The sequence below is a fragment of the Vicugna pacos genome, chromosome 18 (genome assembly GCF_048564905.1).
Source record: "Vicugna pacos chromosome 18, VicPac4, whole genome shotgun sequence".
NCBI lineage: Eukaryota > Metazoa > Chordata > Mammalia > Artiodactyla > Camelidae > Vicugna > Vicugna pacos.
Window position 1 is genome coordinate 46887784 of NC_133004.1, and position 15804 is coordinate 46903587.

Below are 15804 nucleotides of genomic sequence, written 5' to 3' on the forward strand. Positions count from 1 at the left end.
TGCTCTCCAGTCAAACACACCCGCGTATAAAGCTACATGAAGAATCGGTCCCTGCTTAATCAGACCCCGGGCCTAGGGAAATGCCATTCTGGCCATGACTTGCTCCACAGCCCAGAAAATCCCTGTCCAAGAAGACCCCCCAAAGCAGCAGTGGCTGCAGAGGCCACGGCCAGCTCGATGCAGAAAGAGGGGGACCAGGGCCCCGCAGGGGCGCACCCCACCAGAACTCACTTGGCCGTTCGTCTCCACACCAGCCTTCTCCTCAGACGACCCTGCTCTCTTTCTTTCTCCCTCAAAAGACTATGATATTGATTCAGAATAGTTTAAAATTAACCTTTAGTTCCTTTCATAAGTGTGAAAATTAGATAAAATTACAGGGTAAAATAAAATGAAATAAAGTAAAAGAAAGTTAAGTGAAATGATGCACGTAGGCAGGGCCTGATGCATGACAAACACCCAGAAGTCAGCATTTATCATTTGAGGGAAAATCTTATACAGCCAATGATTTACATTTTTTTTAAGGAACAAACTTTTTTCCTTCTGACTTAACAATCTCTGAGATGGAAGATCCACTTGCCCCTGACCTAAATAAAAGACAAAGTCCGCTGGAGCTCTGACTGCTCCACCTTGGAGCCGACAGGTTAGTAGGCCAGCTCCGGCCTCTCTCAGAAGCTGATCAGAACACCGAACAGAAGTGCAGTTTCAAGACAAGTTCTAAGTTCTACTGACAGCCAACGCAAGCACTTAGCACTTTCAACATGCTGCCCCAGCTCCACTGACGTCACTGCTAATTAAAGCCCACACATAACCCTAGAGCCTCCTCCTGACCACACGGCCTGAAGCAGCCTCAGCCTGTGACTCAAGGGAGATCGGGTTCGCATTCATACTCTGAATAGCATGGCGAGAAAGAGTGAAAAATGGACTGAAGACGTTTTCAGTGGCATCAGAAAATCCTGGAAAGAATCTGTGTGTTTACAAAGAGAGGCCCTGTCCAGGCCCCACTGTCCTCATCTCTCTAGACCCTTCCAGGCCGCTCCTCTCCCCAGGCGTCACGACTGGTATGACCTCCTCACGGGCCCCACTCCTCCTGAGCACCCTGGACCACAGAAGGGGGAGGCTGCACAAAGGAGTGGGGCTCAACAGTGAGCCCCCAGGCCAGTCAGCCCAGCAGACAGGGATGGGGGGATCTGTGGTGCTCAAGAACCTTCCCTTGTCTCCAGAAGAGTGCTTTTCAGGGTGGACAGCTTTTGATTTTGAGCTGCCCGTCCTAACGGGGAAAAAGCCCTCACCTCAGCAGACGGCAGGCCAAGAGTGACAGCTTCAAGTGGAAGAGGAAGCTCTGCCTAAGAACTACCCAAAGTGTCTCCCTGTCACCCGCTCTTACCAGTGGCTAAGAACATGAGCCAGCGAGCACAGGCGAGAGGAGAGGTCTTCTGTTTAGGCTGCAAACTTTGGTTTCAAACCTAAGAGTGTAAATACGCATCTTTACAGACATGCAGATCCCAGCAGGGTTTTAAAATCAGAGCTAAGATTCTTCTTAAGTTACACTTGGTTCTCCTCTGATACCCTTTACCTTGCCCCGTACACACAACATGTAATATTCCCATCACGCCCTAGAAATGAAGTACAAAGCTCAGGTTTTGTTCTCGAATACTTTGGTCAAACACAGATTTTGGCTCCACCACCACATATAACCTGAATCTCAACTATTTAGAAAGTCTGTACTAATTCTGTGACGACCTAGAAAACACGCCTGGAAAGTATCAATGATGACAAGTCACAAAGGCTTGGAAACAGCTCGAAGCAAACGGCAAAACCACAGCAACAGCATAAAAGTGCTAACAGTTCTCAAGTAAAATCAGCACACGGGATCTTCTTAGGAAATGCTACCAGTGGTAAGGAAAAACTAGAAAAGGCAGACTTTAAGGTCAGCCAGCAGCATTGCTTCTCTCCACATAAACACAAGGTATCATGCAGGGGAAACCACTTTCATTAGACAAGCATAAGACAATCAGAATTTGCTCCAAAGGCACTGTGTTTACAAAGATAAGCAAGTTACAGACCCAGCTTTCTAGTAACCAGGGGAGTCACTGAAGACATGGGAGCCGGAGCCGGAACCGGAACCAAAACGGCCGCACAGCTTCCCCACAGACGCCTCATCGGCCCCGTCCGAGTGGCACTCCACCCCAGAAGTGACCACAGAACCTGCAGCCCGTCTGCAGAAAGAACAGCAGTTCGAGGGGGCAGTGACAGGCAGCGCCCTCCTCCTGCTCTGGGCACGGCTCCAGACATGGCCATCTGCCACTGGTGCCGTCTCCATCTCCGAGGGGCACTCTGGGCTGACAACAGGCAGTCCCTCAAGCCCCCCCCCCGCCCCGACACACATGCAGGCGAACCCCACCCTCACCACTCCTCCATTGCCCAGGGCTGGCTTCGCAAGGCCCTGCGCAATCAGGTGTTCCACCGTCACGTGTGCCGTGGAGAAGAGCCTGGAAACTAAAATCCAGAAGTGCACCGTAAAAAGTAGTGCTAAATCTTAACATAAGTACTCTGCTCAGACTTAATCCTATTAAAACTAGATAATGCAGAGACTTAAAAAAGTTATTTTTCTCAACAGATTAAAAAAAATCATAAATTGGGTTAGAAATGACTGTTTTCCAAAGATCACGTTCAATGGAATTACTTCTACAACACAACAAACTGGAATCGGTATCACATATCTTTTCATTTTAAAGAAGCAAAACATTGTTAATTTACGAAAAGCTATGGTTTACGATGATAATCTTTAAAAATGATAATTATTTAAACAAGAGAATCAGAAACAAATGACTACAACCTAAAAATATTTGGAAGGGCTTTATAGAGTGCTACACGTGTTATATATATACTTGAATATGTTTTTTAAATTTCTGGAAAAATATGACAGTAAACTTAATGGTAAATTATAAGGGGACGCCTACTTTTCACTTACTCCCTTTGTTACTACTCAAAGCAGTTTTTAAGGAGTAAATCTAGCTCATAATTTAAACAGCCCAGCAATTATTATTTCCAAAACAAAACTGCTCTTCGTTTGTGAAGCAGCCTCGACCCTGGCTCCTCCACTTACTCTGCTGCAAGAACTGTGGCACCACTGCAGGGCACACGCGGTCCCACCCCGGGCGCAGCTACAGGATTTCGTCAGTTAAGACGCCCAGCCTGCCCAGCGCCGCCTGGCACGAGGCGGAAACACTCGACAAGACCCAGCTGTCAGCAGCAGCAACTCTGTCCGGACAGTTTCTAGCCACGATCCCCTGAGTCTGTCCTCTCTTCGGAAATGATGGAACAGGAGGAGAAGCAGGCTAGGAGGGTCTTCTTCTGACTAGCCATCATCAAGCACACTAGCTGAGCTTCAGGGCAAATGCCTCCTTCTGCGCGAAGGTGCCTTATCGCATGCTTCACCTGCCAGCGCTTCGGTCAGAGCCACGTTTCCCCTCCGTGATGTTAATCAGTGTTCCGAGGTCAGACCATGTACTGTCACGGGAAAGGGCCTTTCTTTGTAGAACACAGAAAGTATCAGCAACATAGTTTTATCATTTGCTTCAAACCTAGAACACGCCGAATTTCCTTACAACCAGCGCTGTTAGAAGAGCGCTACCTCCCCTGGCAAGAGCTCAGGTACCAAGTGGCCGGGCCAGTGGTGACTCCGGGCTCCCCCCGACACTGGAAGCGTCCGACACCTCGGGGCCACCCTGACAGGCACACGGTTCCTGCGCTCCTTCCTCGTCTCAGATGCCCTCCTGGCTTCTCAGTCCCCACTCCTCGGTCTCTTTCCACCCCAATCGCTCCCAGATAACCTCTCCCCTTCCTCAGGATACGGCTGAGATACCACCTCCACGAAGCTCTCCTGGATCCCCCAAGCCCCCATATCCACGTTAGGTGCCAACTGTACTGCTCCCTGGCATTCACCACTTAACAGAAATGGTAATATTTATTGATTAATGAGCCTTCCTCTCCACCTAGACCATGAATTCTCTGAGGGCAGGAGCTACCCTGCCCTGCAGAACCAACGAGCGGCTTGCAGGTGCCCAGAGAAGTGGGAGAACCCACTGCTATCATGTTGTGTTGCCATTAAGCTGAAAACAGTCCTGAGCTGCCCTCGCCCTGATCTGCTCCGTGTCCGACCATACCATGGAAAACTGCACCCCCTATGCCAGACAGATTCGGGAAGAGCAGGAAGGGTCGCGGGCATCTGGTCTCCTCCCCTTCTCCTCATGGATCTGAAGCACTTCTGACGTTTCCTTACCTAATCAGAACAGTGTGGTCAGCTGTCTTATTTCCCACTATAGCTGGGAATGATAACTAGAAACAGCAGTCCCAGGACTTCATTTCTACTGTGAACATAAACACTTAATCCACACCATTTCTCCACCACCCTTTTAAGGCTCTGCCCTCCCAGATGGGAAGCACCAGGCTAAAAGTGAGTGCTTCCCAGTACTGAAAAGGTTGTCTGTAGCATAAACAGTTAGGGAAGAAATCTTTAAATTGATCTTGTTTTCCGTATTCTAGACATAGCTCCCACCTTCCAATAATACTGATTACAGATGAGACAAGTGAGCAGAGCAGCGAAGACCAAGGCCAAAAGGCAAAGCACCGCTTTTTGTCTTCAGGCCACACAGGCCCCTGGGAGAGCCCCTCAGGTTCCATCGGGAACCTCCCATCTCCACCTGATTACTTTCAGGCTACTGAAGTCTGCGCTTTTATTCTGCACAAGTGTCTAATACCATCTGTCACACGGTCCTTATTTCCTAAACTAAAATTCACAGCCAGTGACCATTCACCAAGTGCCCGCACGAGACTAAATGAAAAACAAAGCATCCAACTAGCAGCATGATTACAGATTAAAATTCAAACTGCAAAACCAACTAACGAATCACACAAATCACTTAACAAAGCAGAGTCACTTACAGTATGTGATTACAATAAACAGCACGTTACAAACAGCAACGTCATGGTCTGCATTTTCCATCTGTCATCCTAAATTCCTTGTGGCCCAAAGGAAGTAAACAGTTTCAAACGCAGCTCCGCAGTCTCGTCTCCTACACGTGGGAACCCAACAGGGTCAGCTGTCCATACTAGCAATGAGTCCAAAGTTAAAAAGCAAGAGGAAGAAAACTATGGTTACCATCAACAAAACATTACCGCAACCCCCCTGCAGGCAGCACCGAGCCCCACACCCACTGAAACAGTCCCAGCGACACCACCTGTGCTGGTGCCACCCCTATCTTGTTCCCACCTGTCCTGCAAACCCCGGTGTGGGTGCTCGACTCTGATGTGTTCAGGACCACTCAGCCTGAATCAGCACTGGATGCCAAGAAATGCCCTGCGATTCCTGAGCTCTCACCTCACCGTGCAATATTCAGGTAAGGCCAGGTGTTGCAATGCTGCAAGATGGCTTCACCCTGTGTTACCACCTCTACCAGAAGTGCCCAGCATTCACTGAAAAGGATTAAAAAAAAACAGTAGCAAGGAAGTCGGAAACTAGAAAGTAAGGTGGATGAATGAAAACTGACTTAGACTAGAAAAAGCTTAACCATAAGCTTGCATGAGGAATACTGAAATAACCCAGTTTCCACTGTGGAATCCCCAGAGGCTTGTGATAGTGACACCTGTGTATTTGGAAGTGAGAGTGTAGAATGGAACCAAAATACGGGATAAATCGAATGATCAAAATCTCTTCAAGAAGCAGTCAGGCAAAACCATGTGATCATCTCAACTGGTGCAGGAGAAAAACCTGTCAAAATCCATCACTTTCATGACAAAAACATTCAGCAAGCTAGGAATAGGAGAGAACTTCCACAACCTGACAAGGGGCATTTACTAAAACTCACAGCTAACACCACAGTCAACCGTGAAACACCGAACACCTTCCCCGAAGATCAGCAAGAAGACACGGACATCGCTTTCACCACTGCTATTTAAGACCGCACTGGAACTCTAGTCAGAGCCACTAGGCAAGAGAAAGAAACAGATGGCATCCAAACCGGAAAAGAAGAAGTAAAACTACTTCTATTCACAAACATGATCCCATACATTAAAAAATCCTACAAAATTCCAAAAAATTATTAGAATAAACAAACTCGGCAAAGTTGCAGTATATAAGATCAACACACAAAAATGAGTTGTATTTCTATTTAGTAGCAGCAAACAATCTAAAAACGCCACTAAGAAAACAATTCCTCATATGACTGACTATTATGCTGTACACCCCAACTGACACACTACAAACCAACTACACACGTCGATGAAAAACAAGGAAAAAAGAAGAACAATTCCTCTTACAATCGCATCAAAAAGAACAACAAACTGAGGACAAAGTTAACTAAGAAAGTACAAAACTGGTACACTGAAAACATTGCTGAAAGAAATTAAAGAAGACATAAATAAATGGGAAATCATCCCCGTTCACATGCTGGAAAATTTAATATTGTTAACATGGCAATACTCCCCTACCCAAGCTGTAAATTTAATGCAATCTCTATCAAAATCCCGATGGCTTTTTTTTTTTTTTGCAGAGTAAAGCTAACCCTTTTAATTCATATGGAAATGCAATGGATACCACACAGCCAAAAACAATCTTGAAAAAGAACAACTTTGGAGGACTCACACTTCCCAATTTCAAAACTTATTTACTACGAAATGAGGACAGACACACAAACTAACAAGACAAAATTGAGAGTCCAGAAATAAACCCATACATTTAAGGTCAACTCATTTTCTGAAAGGACACCAAGACTAATCAATACAGAAAGGACAGTCTCTTCAACAAGTGGTGCTGGGATACCCGGACATCCACATGCGGAAGGATCAAGTTAGACCCCTACCTCACACCACACAAAAAAATTTACTCAAAATGGATTAAAGGCCTAAACCTAAGAGCTAAAGCTATAAAACCCTTAGATAAAACACAGAGGTAAATCTTCACGACCCTGGATTTGACAGCTGTTTCTCAGATGACATCAAAAGCACAAGCAACAAAGGAGAATACCGATAAATCTGGCTTCGTCAAAATTAAACCTTTTGTGCTTCAAAGGACACTATCACAGAGTGGAGAGCCAGCCCAGAGAACGAAAGAAGGTACATGCAAATCACATCTGATAAGGGTCTAGTGTTCAGAAAATACAAAACACTCTTACAGTGCAACAAAAAGGCAAAAAACCCAATTAGAAAACGGGCAAAGGACTGGAATGGACACGTCTCCAAAGAAGATATTCAAATGGCCAAAAGACCATGAAAAGATGCTCAACATCACCAGTCATTTAAAAATGCAAATCAAAAGCAACACAAGACACGGCCTCCCAGTCACTAGGATGGCCACAACAGCAAAACGGAAAGTAAGTGTTGGAGAGGGCGCGGAGAAACTGGAGCCCTTGCACACCACTGGTGGGAATGTAAAATGATGCAGCTACTGTGGAAAAAAGTCTGGTGGCTCCTCTATAAGTTAAATATAGAGTCACCACGTGACCCAGCAATTCCACTCCTGATTATACACTCCAACAATGAAAACAGATGCTCAAACAAGAATGTGTACACAGATATTCACAGCAGCAGTACTGATAATAGGCAAAAAATAGAAACTCTGATGTTGAATGGACAAGCAAATTGTGATATATTCATATAATAAAATATTATCCAGCCGTAACAAAGAATGGAAGTTCTGACACATGCCACAACATAGACGAACATTAAACACATTATGCTCAGTGAAGAAGCCAAAAGAGGCCACATGTTGTATGAATCCATTTACATATAAAATCCAGAAAAGGCAAATTCCTAGAAACAGAAAGCAGATTAGTGGCTGCCAGAGGCTGGGAGCAGTGGACTATGGAGTTGACTGCTAACAAGTACCAGTTTCCATTTAAGGTGATAAAAAACCCTCTGCAACTGGATGGTAGCGACGGTTGTGAAGCACCAAGAATGTACGTAAGGCCAACGACCTACACAGGTAAAAAACACAAATTCTATGTCGTGTGTTCCACCACAATAAAAAGAAGCACACGGCCACCGTGCATGGATGCCCTGCCTGCCCTCCCCCAGAGACTGGAGCATCAAACCAAGGGTTCTCAAGGGGAACAGGTGCGTTCCAGGATGCCTCCCTGAAAAGCAGGATAAGGGAGCTTTTCCTGACTGATTTGCGAAGGCCACATCCATACTCTCCTACCCAACTTCTCAAATGAGGCAGGAGACTGGAAAGCCCTTCTCTGGGAATCTAAAAGGCCCAAAAAAAGGATCTAAGGACAATGACACTGAGTGTCCCTGTAGGAATCCCAGCCCGTCCTATCAGCCAACAGTGACAGCAGCCACGCAGGTGCACAGAACCTGCAAAGCACTGGGCAGGGCCCACTCTCAAACGCGTTCAACCAGAATCACCTGACGTCTCAGGAAGGGCAGGCTCAAGGGGGCAAAAAATGAGGCTATGGAGGGAGAATGCGATGATGCTACCGCATTTACGAAATAACATGTTACCAAATTTTAGATGGAAAAAAACCCCATCACCAAAAGCGCTCTGGGAAATTTAAAATATGACGGCCAAAATGAACTGCTGAACAAGTGAGTTGGAAGAAAAGACCGAGAAAGCTCCTAGAAAGTCGAACAGAGAGACGAAGATGAAAGAACACAAAACCGGCCCAGAGATCCAATGCTCAAAAAACAGTAATTCCAGAACACACAGAAAAAAGAAAACTAAGAAAAGAGAAAATAAAAAGGTAGCTGTGGAAGAAAATAAACAGAAAATTCCCCAGAACCAACCCCCGAACCATCCGAGTTTGCAGACTTGGAGCAGCTATGAAGTGCCCAACGAAAAGCACGCCAACGACCAGGCCCGCGCCCGCCTCGGAGCTCGGACGCGGGGCGAGGGGACAGGCTGCGCCGGGAGCCCGCGAGGGCTCGGGGCGGCAGGCCCGGCCGCGGCGTCGGCGGCCTCCACCCGCGAGGACGGCGGGGTCGGAGGGGCGCGCGCCGCCACCGTGACGTCTGCGGACCCAGCCCGCGACCCCCACCGCCGCCCGCGACCCCGGGCACGCGAGCCGCGCCCTCGCGGGCGGGACAGCGCCGTCCTGGGGCCGTGCGGCCGGGGGCGGGGGGCCGCGCCGGGGCCGCGGAGGGGGCTTCGGGCGCTGAAGAGGGGTGGGTGGGGCTGGGGGGGGAGGGCCCGCCGGCGCCGGAGCGGGGACGCCGGGCTGAGGAGGGGGAGCGGGGGCGGGGGGCCGGGGGCCGAGGAGCCGCCGCGACCGTTGGCGGCCCGGGAGGAGCCCGCGGCTCGGCCGGTCCCTGCCCCGCCGGCTGTGAGGGTCGCCCAGGCCCCGGCCCCGCCTCACCGCGACCCTCGCCCCGACCCGCGGCAGGAGCTCACCTGCCTCGCGCCGCCGCCGCCGCCGCCGCCACCGCTGCCCCAGGCCTCGTCCGCGCCGCCCAGGCCCGAGAGACCGTGCCTCCTCCAGCCAATCGTGCGCCGCGTCTGGGGCCGGGGGCGGGAGCAACGCGGACGTCCACCAATTCCGAGCGCGCCACTTGAAACTCCTCGGCCAATGCGAAGGCGGCCTACGTAGGGGCCCAGCCAATCGCGAACTGAGGCCGAGCCGCGGGGCGGGAGAAGTGGGCGGGACTCCGAGGCGGTGCGCGGCGGGAGGGGGCGGGGCAGGAGGGCGGGAAGGAAGGCCTGGGGCGGAGGGGACTCTCGTCTCGCCGAGGGTCCTCGTCTAGAGAAAGACCCCCCCGACTCGCCGGCAGCAGCCAGGCCACCCCGCGCCGGTCCGGCCTCGTGGCCAACCTCCCGGTCTCCACCGTCCCTGCACCGCCCCTGTCCGCTCCCACCTTACCCCCGTACCTGTGCGGTCCGAGCGCCGCCCACGTCCCAGGTGTGCGCGCTGGGCCGCAGGTGCGCCCCTCCCGCGCTGGCAGAGCAGGCCCGGGCGCCCCCCGCGTCCGCTGTCGCCGGTCCTGCGGCCGCCCCGGAGCCTGTCGGTTACACCTGCGCCTTCCTGGCCCGCAGGCTCCTCCACCCACGAACCACACAGGTAACCACAGGCCGCTCTTGTGTGGGGTTTTGAAGTGTCTGAGCCCTGCCCTTTACTACCTTACCGAGTTTCATAACTGTCCTGCCAGGTAGATAAAGAAACTATTATTATGCCACTTTACAAAAGAGGAAACGGCTCCAACAGGTCAGAGGGCGGGTGCGGTCTGGGAGGAGGCAAAAGAGTCCAAATCGAGCCGTTTCTTAAAACCTGTTCCTTCCAGCGAGTCACGCTGCGCCGTCGGAAAAAGACTCCCACCGCTGCAAGCAAGCAAGCAAACAAAACAGTTGCAAGGGCCGTTTTAATGAAAGCATGTTCATTAACGGCCACGGCAGGGGGCTAATGCAACGTTAGCTCGTTAGCTCGCTGTCTGTGTGGATGTGCAACCATCGCTTTTCTTCGCTTTTACACTCACAGCCCGTGGGCCGTGTCGAGGTGAGCTTGAGGAAGTCTCATCCGTGGGATAAATTTTACAGACGTCACTTCATAAGCGGGGTGGGTGTTGGACCGGAGAAGTGGCAGAGAGAGGAGCGAAGGCTGTGTGTTTTCAGCGCTGCCTGGGCGGGTGGGGGTGGATTGAGGGGAATGAAGATCCCCTAGAAGTACATCTAGGATTAAGCCTAAACCTTCGTTGTCTACAGTAGCTACTGGCCACGTGTAACTATTGACCACTGGAAATGTGGCCGGCCCGAATTGAGACGCTGTGCATTATAAAATACACAGAATTTTGAAGACCAAGTATGAAAAAGAAAGTAAAATATCTCATTAATATTTTGAAATGTTGCTTGTGTGTTAATAAGTTGTAATATTTTGGATATGCTGATTAAATAAAATATGAAATTAATTGCATCTGTTTCTTTCCACATTTGTAATGAAGCTACTAGACAGTGTCAGATTTCAGAAAGTGGACAGCGGTGCAGACGTTAGCAAACCCACGTGCCACAAGGCCACAGGACACAAGATTCCAGCGGGGCTCAGGGGACCCCCAGTAGGTGCCAGATAATGAAAGGGAGCCCACAAAATCCCGAGAGGCCTAACAGATAAGACCCCACCCACCCAGTTTTAGAGGAACATCGGAGGGTGACAGGCCTGGGAAAGCCTTTGAGAGCAGAAGCCCCTGTTGCCATCCAGAGACGTGGTGGTGCCCAGGCAAGGCCGTGGCCCCAGTCCTCTCAAACCACTTAAGCCCCACTACTCCCACCCCTGCTCGGGATTCCAAACACCACTTTGGCCCCCAGGCCTGGGAGTGGGAACCAGAGGATGGGGTTATAAATGTTCCTGGCAAAAAACAGCACAACCGGCGCTTAGAACACTCACCACAAAAGAGAAAACAAGTGTCCAGGATGCCCTGAGGGAGGGAGAAGCAGCTGACAGCAGGGCTGAGCGGCCACCCCACCTGCATGTCCAGCGCACTTTGTGACGTGAGGAAACTCAGGCCCCCCATCCTCTGTCTCCTCCACCTGCCACGTGGGGGAGTGCACAGGCCCAGCACAGACCCACTGGTGCCGGCTCAGGAGAGGCCCCCAAGTTCTTCGCTGGGGGTACCTACATCTGCCCTGACTGCCTTCCACCTAGTATGTGTTGGTGTCACCTGGATTCCGCTGGTCCGTACTGGTCTGCACCAGTGGATTGGTTTGAATGAATCCACCTGGCACCGACGCTACTCAAGGCCCTTCAGCAAACACCGGAGACTTGGAGAACACCTCGCCTGCTCCTCAGGAGGGGACCCGTCTGTGGGCCCTGGCAGGGCCACGGGACCCCTCCTCCCCCACCCCAGCTCCCCTCAAGCCGCCTTCTCTCTCCCTCCGGCTGCGGGCCTCCTACTCCACGGGGTCGTCCCCACTTGCCTGGCCCACCTGTGCCCCGTATTTCACCCCAGCGCACTCACCTGGACAGCTTCCTGGGCGCTTGCTCCCAGTCTTTTCTCCTACTGGGCTCGCAACCAATGTAACATGTCTATCGGATGCCTCCCGTGTGCCAGGTGCTTAGTAGGTGCTAGGAGCCACCCCCAAAAATCAGACTCACTGCCCACCCAACACCCAAGTTCCTATGGGAAGAGCCAGGCAGGGACAGGCACGTGTGTTTGTGTGTGTCTGGTGTTTACAGCGTGAGATTCACTATTCGAGAAAGCAAAACGGGGAAGCTCTGGTTTCTAGATGGGGGAAAAAAGGATTCTTCACGTGACAGCTAGTCAGGGCGAGACGGTCACAATGTGGGAACTTGACCCTGAAATCTGATGTCTTACAGGGTTAAATTATGAGAGGGACAGACACCTCCAAGGACAAGGCTAGTTCTCCCTGAGAAAGAAAACAGGCCTCATAGTGTCACGTATGTGCAGAGACCAGGGCATGAAACATACTCAGGAGATGACAAGTGTAGACGCTGTATGATTCCAAGTGTGTACAGACACCTACACACACACACACACACACACACACACACACACACGGCACAGAGAAACATTACCAGGGATTCTTCCCAAGTGGGGGCATCGTAGGTTGTTTTCCTTTTCTTATTTGACTTTGCATTCTGCACAAGATACTGAGAAATTTTTAGTTTAGAATCTTAAAGTATGTTAAACTGTATTACTACAGTAGTATGCATCTTGACTCCAGCATTTGAAATTAACTACTGATATTTTGTCATGTTTTCTCATTGAAATTTTATTTTTTAAAGAAAAATCCTTTCAGAGAAATGAAACTACATTCCAGATGAATGAAAACCTGAATGAAAAGGAACACTATGATGTCTGAAGGAGACAGTGGAGGAGGCTCTCTATTTCCCGGGGGTGGATGAGGGAGGGAGGATTTCTTAAAACGAACCTCAAAAGCCCAGACCCTATGTCGAAACACTGATGGATCTGATTAAGTTAATAGGAAAGATGCCTGTTCAACAGAAGTTACCACGAACAAGCCAGCAGACAGATGATAGGTCAGAAGACATCTGCCATCTTGGAAACAGACAAGGAGTTCCTGATTAGAGCAGACAAGAAGCTCCTGCAAATCAATGAGAAAGAGACAGGAGCACAACAGGAAAATGGGCAAAGGAGGGGAACAGGCAACCCACAGAAAAAGAAGGCTGAATGTGGGACAAGAATGTAAGAAGTATATAAATACAAACACACACGCTCATTAGCAATCAGAGAAATGCGAATTCAAGTGCCTCCATGACGCTTCGTCCCCATCAGGTTGGCAACGTAGGACAGTGGATGATGGCAAGTGCTGGCAGGGACACAGAGGACACAGGGACACTCGTGCCCCATGACCTCGCAAACCTGCCCCCAAGCCCCATGTCGGTGGGCCTCCTCCAATCCGTTGAAGCCGGAATAGAATAAAATGTTGGGTGAGAAAGAATTCTGTCTTTGCCTGACTGCTTCCAGCTGGGACGTCCATCTCCCCCATCTGTGAACTCAGAGTCTGACTGGAGCCCTGCTAGCTCCCCTGGGTCTCCAGCTTGCTGGCTGCACGTCTCGGATTCCTCAGCCTCTGTAATCGTGTGAATCAGTTGCTTGTAATGTATAGATACACAGTTTACATGTATATATCATGTTGGTTGTTAACCTGAAACAGTAAAACAGCCAGTTATTTTACCAGCAAAATGGGGTTGTTTGAGAGCAGCAAAGAGCCGCAGTTTGGGACGGATAACCATGTCAAACTACGTGTAAGACCAGTGAAGCAAAGGGGAGGAGACTCTTCCACAGAGGAGACGGGGTTTGGAGGTGCTGTTATGCACAAAGAATCCACTGGAGGAAACTGGGAGTTGAAGTGAAGAGGCTTTACGTTGGCCGAGTTGCGGCAGTCTCTCATTGGCTGAGCTGTTGCTGGGCAAGGAGAAAGCCTGTCTTCCTCCTGCTGTGTAGCAGAGTTGTATCACTTTCTGCCAGAGATGCAAGGTACTCCCTTCCCGTGGGGATCTGTACGGACACGGAGGGGTACACCTGTGAGAGCTCCCACTTCTGGCCGGCTGACTCCATTTAAGCAAGGTTTCCCTTTATTGCCACAAAGTAAATGAGTAAACCCCCCAGCCGTGCTACACGTTTTGTAAGGACACTCACAACTAGACCAGACATGCAATAGGCTGCCTGTGGGGAAGGGGAGGGCAAGGAGCGGGAAATGCCACAGGACAGTACATCAATGAACCGAGGAGAAGTCGGCTCTGATCGGGTGCCAGAGAGAAGTACACTTACTTTTCTTTTTCGGTGTTCTGGTTTTTGGAGTTTTTAAAATCTTTTTTTAGGGGGGCCCATTAGGTTTGTTTGTTTGGGAGGTACTGGGGATTGAACCTAGGAGCTCGTGCCTGCCAAGCAGGCACCCTACCACTGAGCTACACCCTCCCCCAAGAAGCACACTTAACTCCACCTCCCGTACACGCTGGGGAGGGGAGGGGAGAGAGGAAGAAAACATCACACAGACAGATGACACACAAATAGGTGAAGGTAGATGCCAGACTGACAGATGATAGAGCTAAATCTCTCTCTTGCCTCCTCAGCCCGCAATGTCTGCTCCCAGCCAGGGAGCTGGTGGGCAGCTTTCCAGCCCCACCTTATCCTCTTGCACATGAGCAGGGATCCAAGGATGCACAGTGTTACAGTCCCACGCAGCTCCGCTCCCAGCTTTTCCCCTCACATTAGCTTTTGAGATCCAGCCCCACAAGACGGATGAATCTATTTCATTGCTTGCATCGGCTGGGTCACGCTCGGTAATAAGAACAAACTAAGTCTGACGCAGCCATTCTCATTCTGACGGACTTTCAGACTCCCTCCTGGTTCCTGTCGTGGACAGCACCGCTGTAAACACCTGAGGACGTGTCTTCCGGGCAGCAGCTCCTACAGAGCACCACCCAGAACTGGCATGTCTCCGTCACAGAGACTGCACATCACCAATTTCAGATAAACACAAATTATAATAAATCTTTGACTTAATGTTTTATATTGACATTATTTTATAATATATTTTAAATTTTCTCTCTTTTTAAAAAATGGAGGTACTAGGGATTGAACCCAGGACTTCATGCATGCTAAGCGTGTGCTCTACCACTGAGCTATAGCCTCCCCCCTAAAGTTTTCTTTTTAAAACATAAGGAAATATATATTATGTATACAAACAGTATATGTATATATCACATAGACCTCTACATGGGTCATGTAGATACATTGGGCTAAATTTACTTATGTACCACATAAACGGGCCAAACTAATTTATTTACTTACGACTAAATAAACGCTGAAGAGTTCATGAAGAAGAACACAACAGATTTAAATCAAGGCAGAAAAGCAACATACTCAAACTTTCTCTACCACTTTCTCATGCTTTGGAACTAAAAATAGTTTTTCAAAATGAGTAACCTCACATCACTTTAAAAAAAAAAAGCCAAGTGATTCCATTTGGCAGTGCCTTAATCCCATGGGCGTGGAGTAAAACAATGATGGAAAATTCCAAATTGGCTATTTTCCCAAAAAGGCTCAGTGGGAAGACCGTGGACTGGAGGGGCAGACGGGCCTGGCCTCGTCCCCCGAGCGCACCGGCTGCAGCTGCACGAGGCTGACCACGTCGCTCATCGTGGGAAGCTCTGGGAGCCTGGCTCCGGCCCTGGGCGGTGGCTGCCCTCCCACAGCCAAGTGAGACCCCATCCTCTGGGTGTTCCTGCCCACGTTGATCCTCTCACCCGTTCAGGGATCCGCAAACTCTGTAAAAGTGCCAGAGGATGGTGGTTTTAGACTTTGCAGGCCATGCTGTCGCAGCACAAGTGCAGCCAC

At 49.9% G+C, this 15804-nt stretch overlaps 1 protein-coding gene and 2 long non-coding RNA genes across 17 annotated transcripts in view; 2 read left to right on the forward strand and 1 right to left on the reverse strand.

The window, feature by feature from the left end:
- SUN1 (Sad1 and UNC84 domain containing 1) overlaps positions 1–9886 on the reverse strand; it is a 42409-nt gene extending 32523 nt beyond the window's left edge. For 6 of the 13 annotated variants that reach the window (XM_072943494.1, XM_072943491.1, XM_072943493.1 and 3 more), the window contains exon 1: positions 9389–9477. The gene's annotated coding sequence lies outside the window, so the exon portion shown is untranslated. Of the gene's footprint in view, positions 1–3106; positions 3555–4944; positions 5112–5380; positions 5476–9388; positions 9478–9862 lie in introns of those variants that run through there. The other 7 variants (XM_072943482.1, XM_072943483.1, XM_072943487.1 and 4 more) reach the window with 7 other exon arrangements.
- On the forward strand, positions 9687–10898 carry LOC140687189 (uncharacterized). 3 transcript variants are annotated; one of them, XR_012061372.1, is made up of 3 exons: positions 9687–10052; positions 10141–10196; positions 10273–10898. It is a non-coding gene; the product is annotated as an uncharacterized lncRNA (long non-coding RNA). The 3 variants fall into 3 exon arrangements; XR_012061370.1 differs by having other exon boundaries at positions 10141–10898; XR_012061371.1 differs by lacking the exon at positions 10141–10196.
- A 3244-nt stretch (positions 10899–14142) lies between these two features.
- LOC140686992 (uncharacterized) lies at positions 14143–14970 on the forward strand. The gene is made up of 2 exons (XR_012061005.1): positions 14143–14225; positions 14803–14970. It is a non-coding gene; the product is annotated as an uncharacterized lncRNA (long non-coding RNA).
- Positions 14971–15804: the final 834 nt, after the last annotated feature.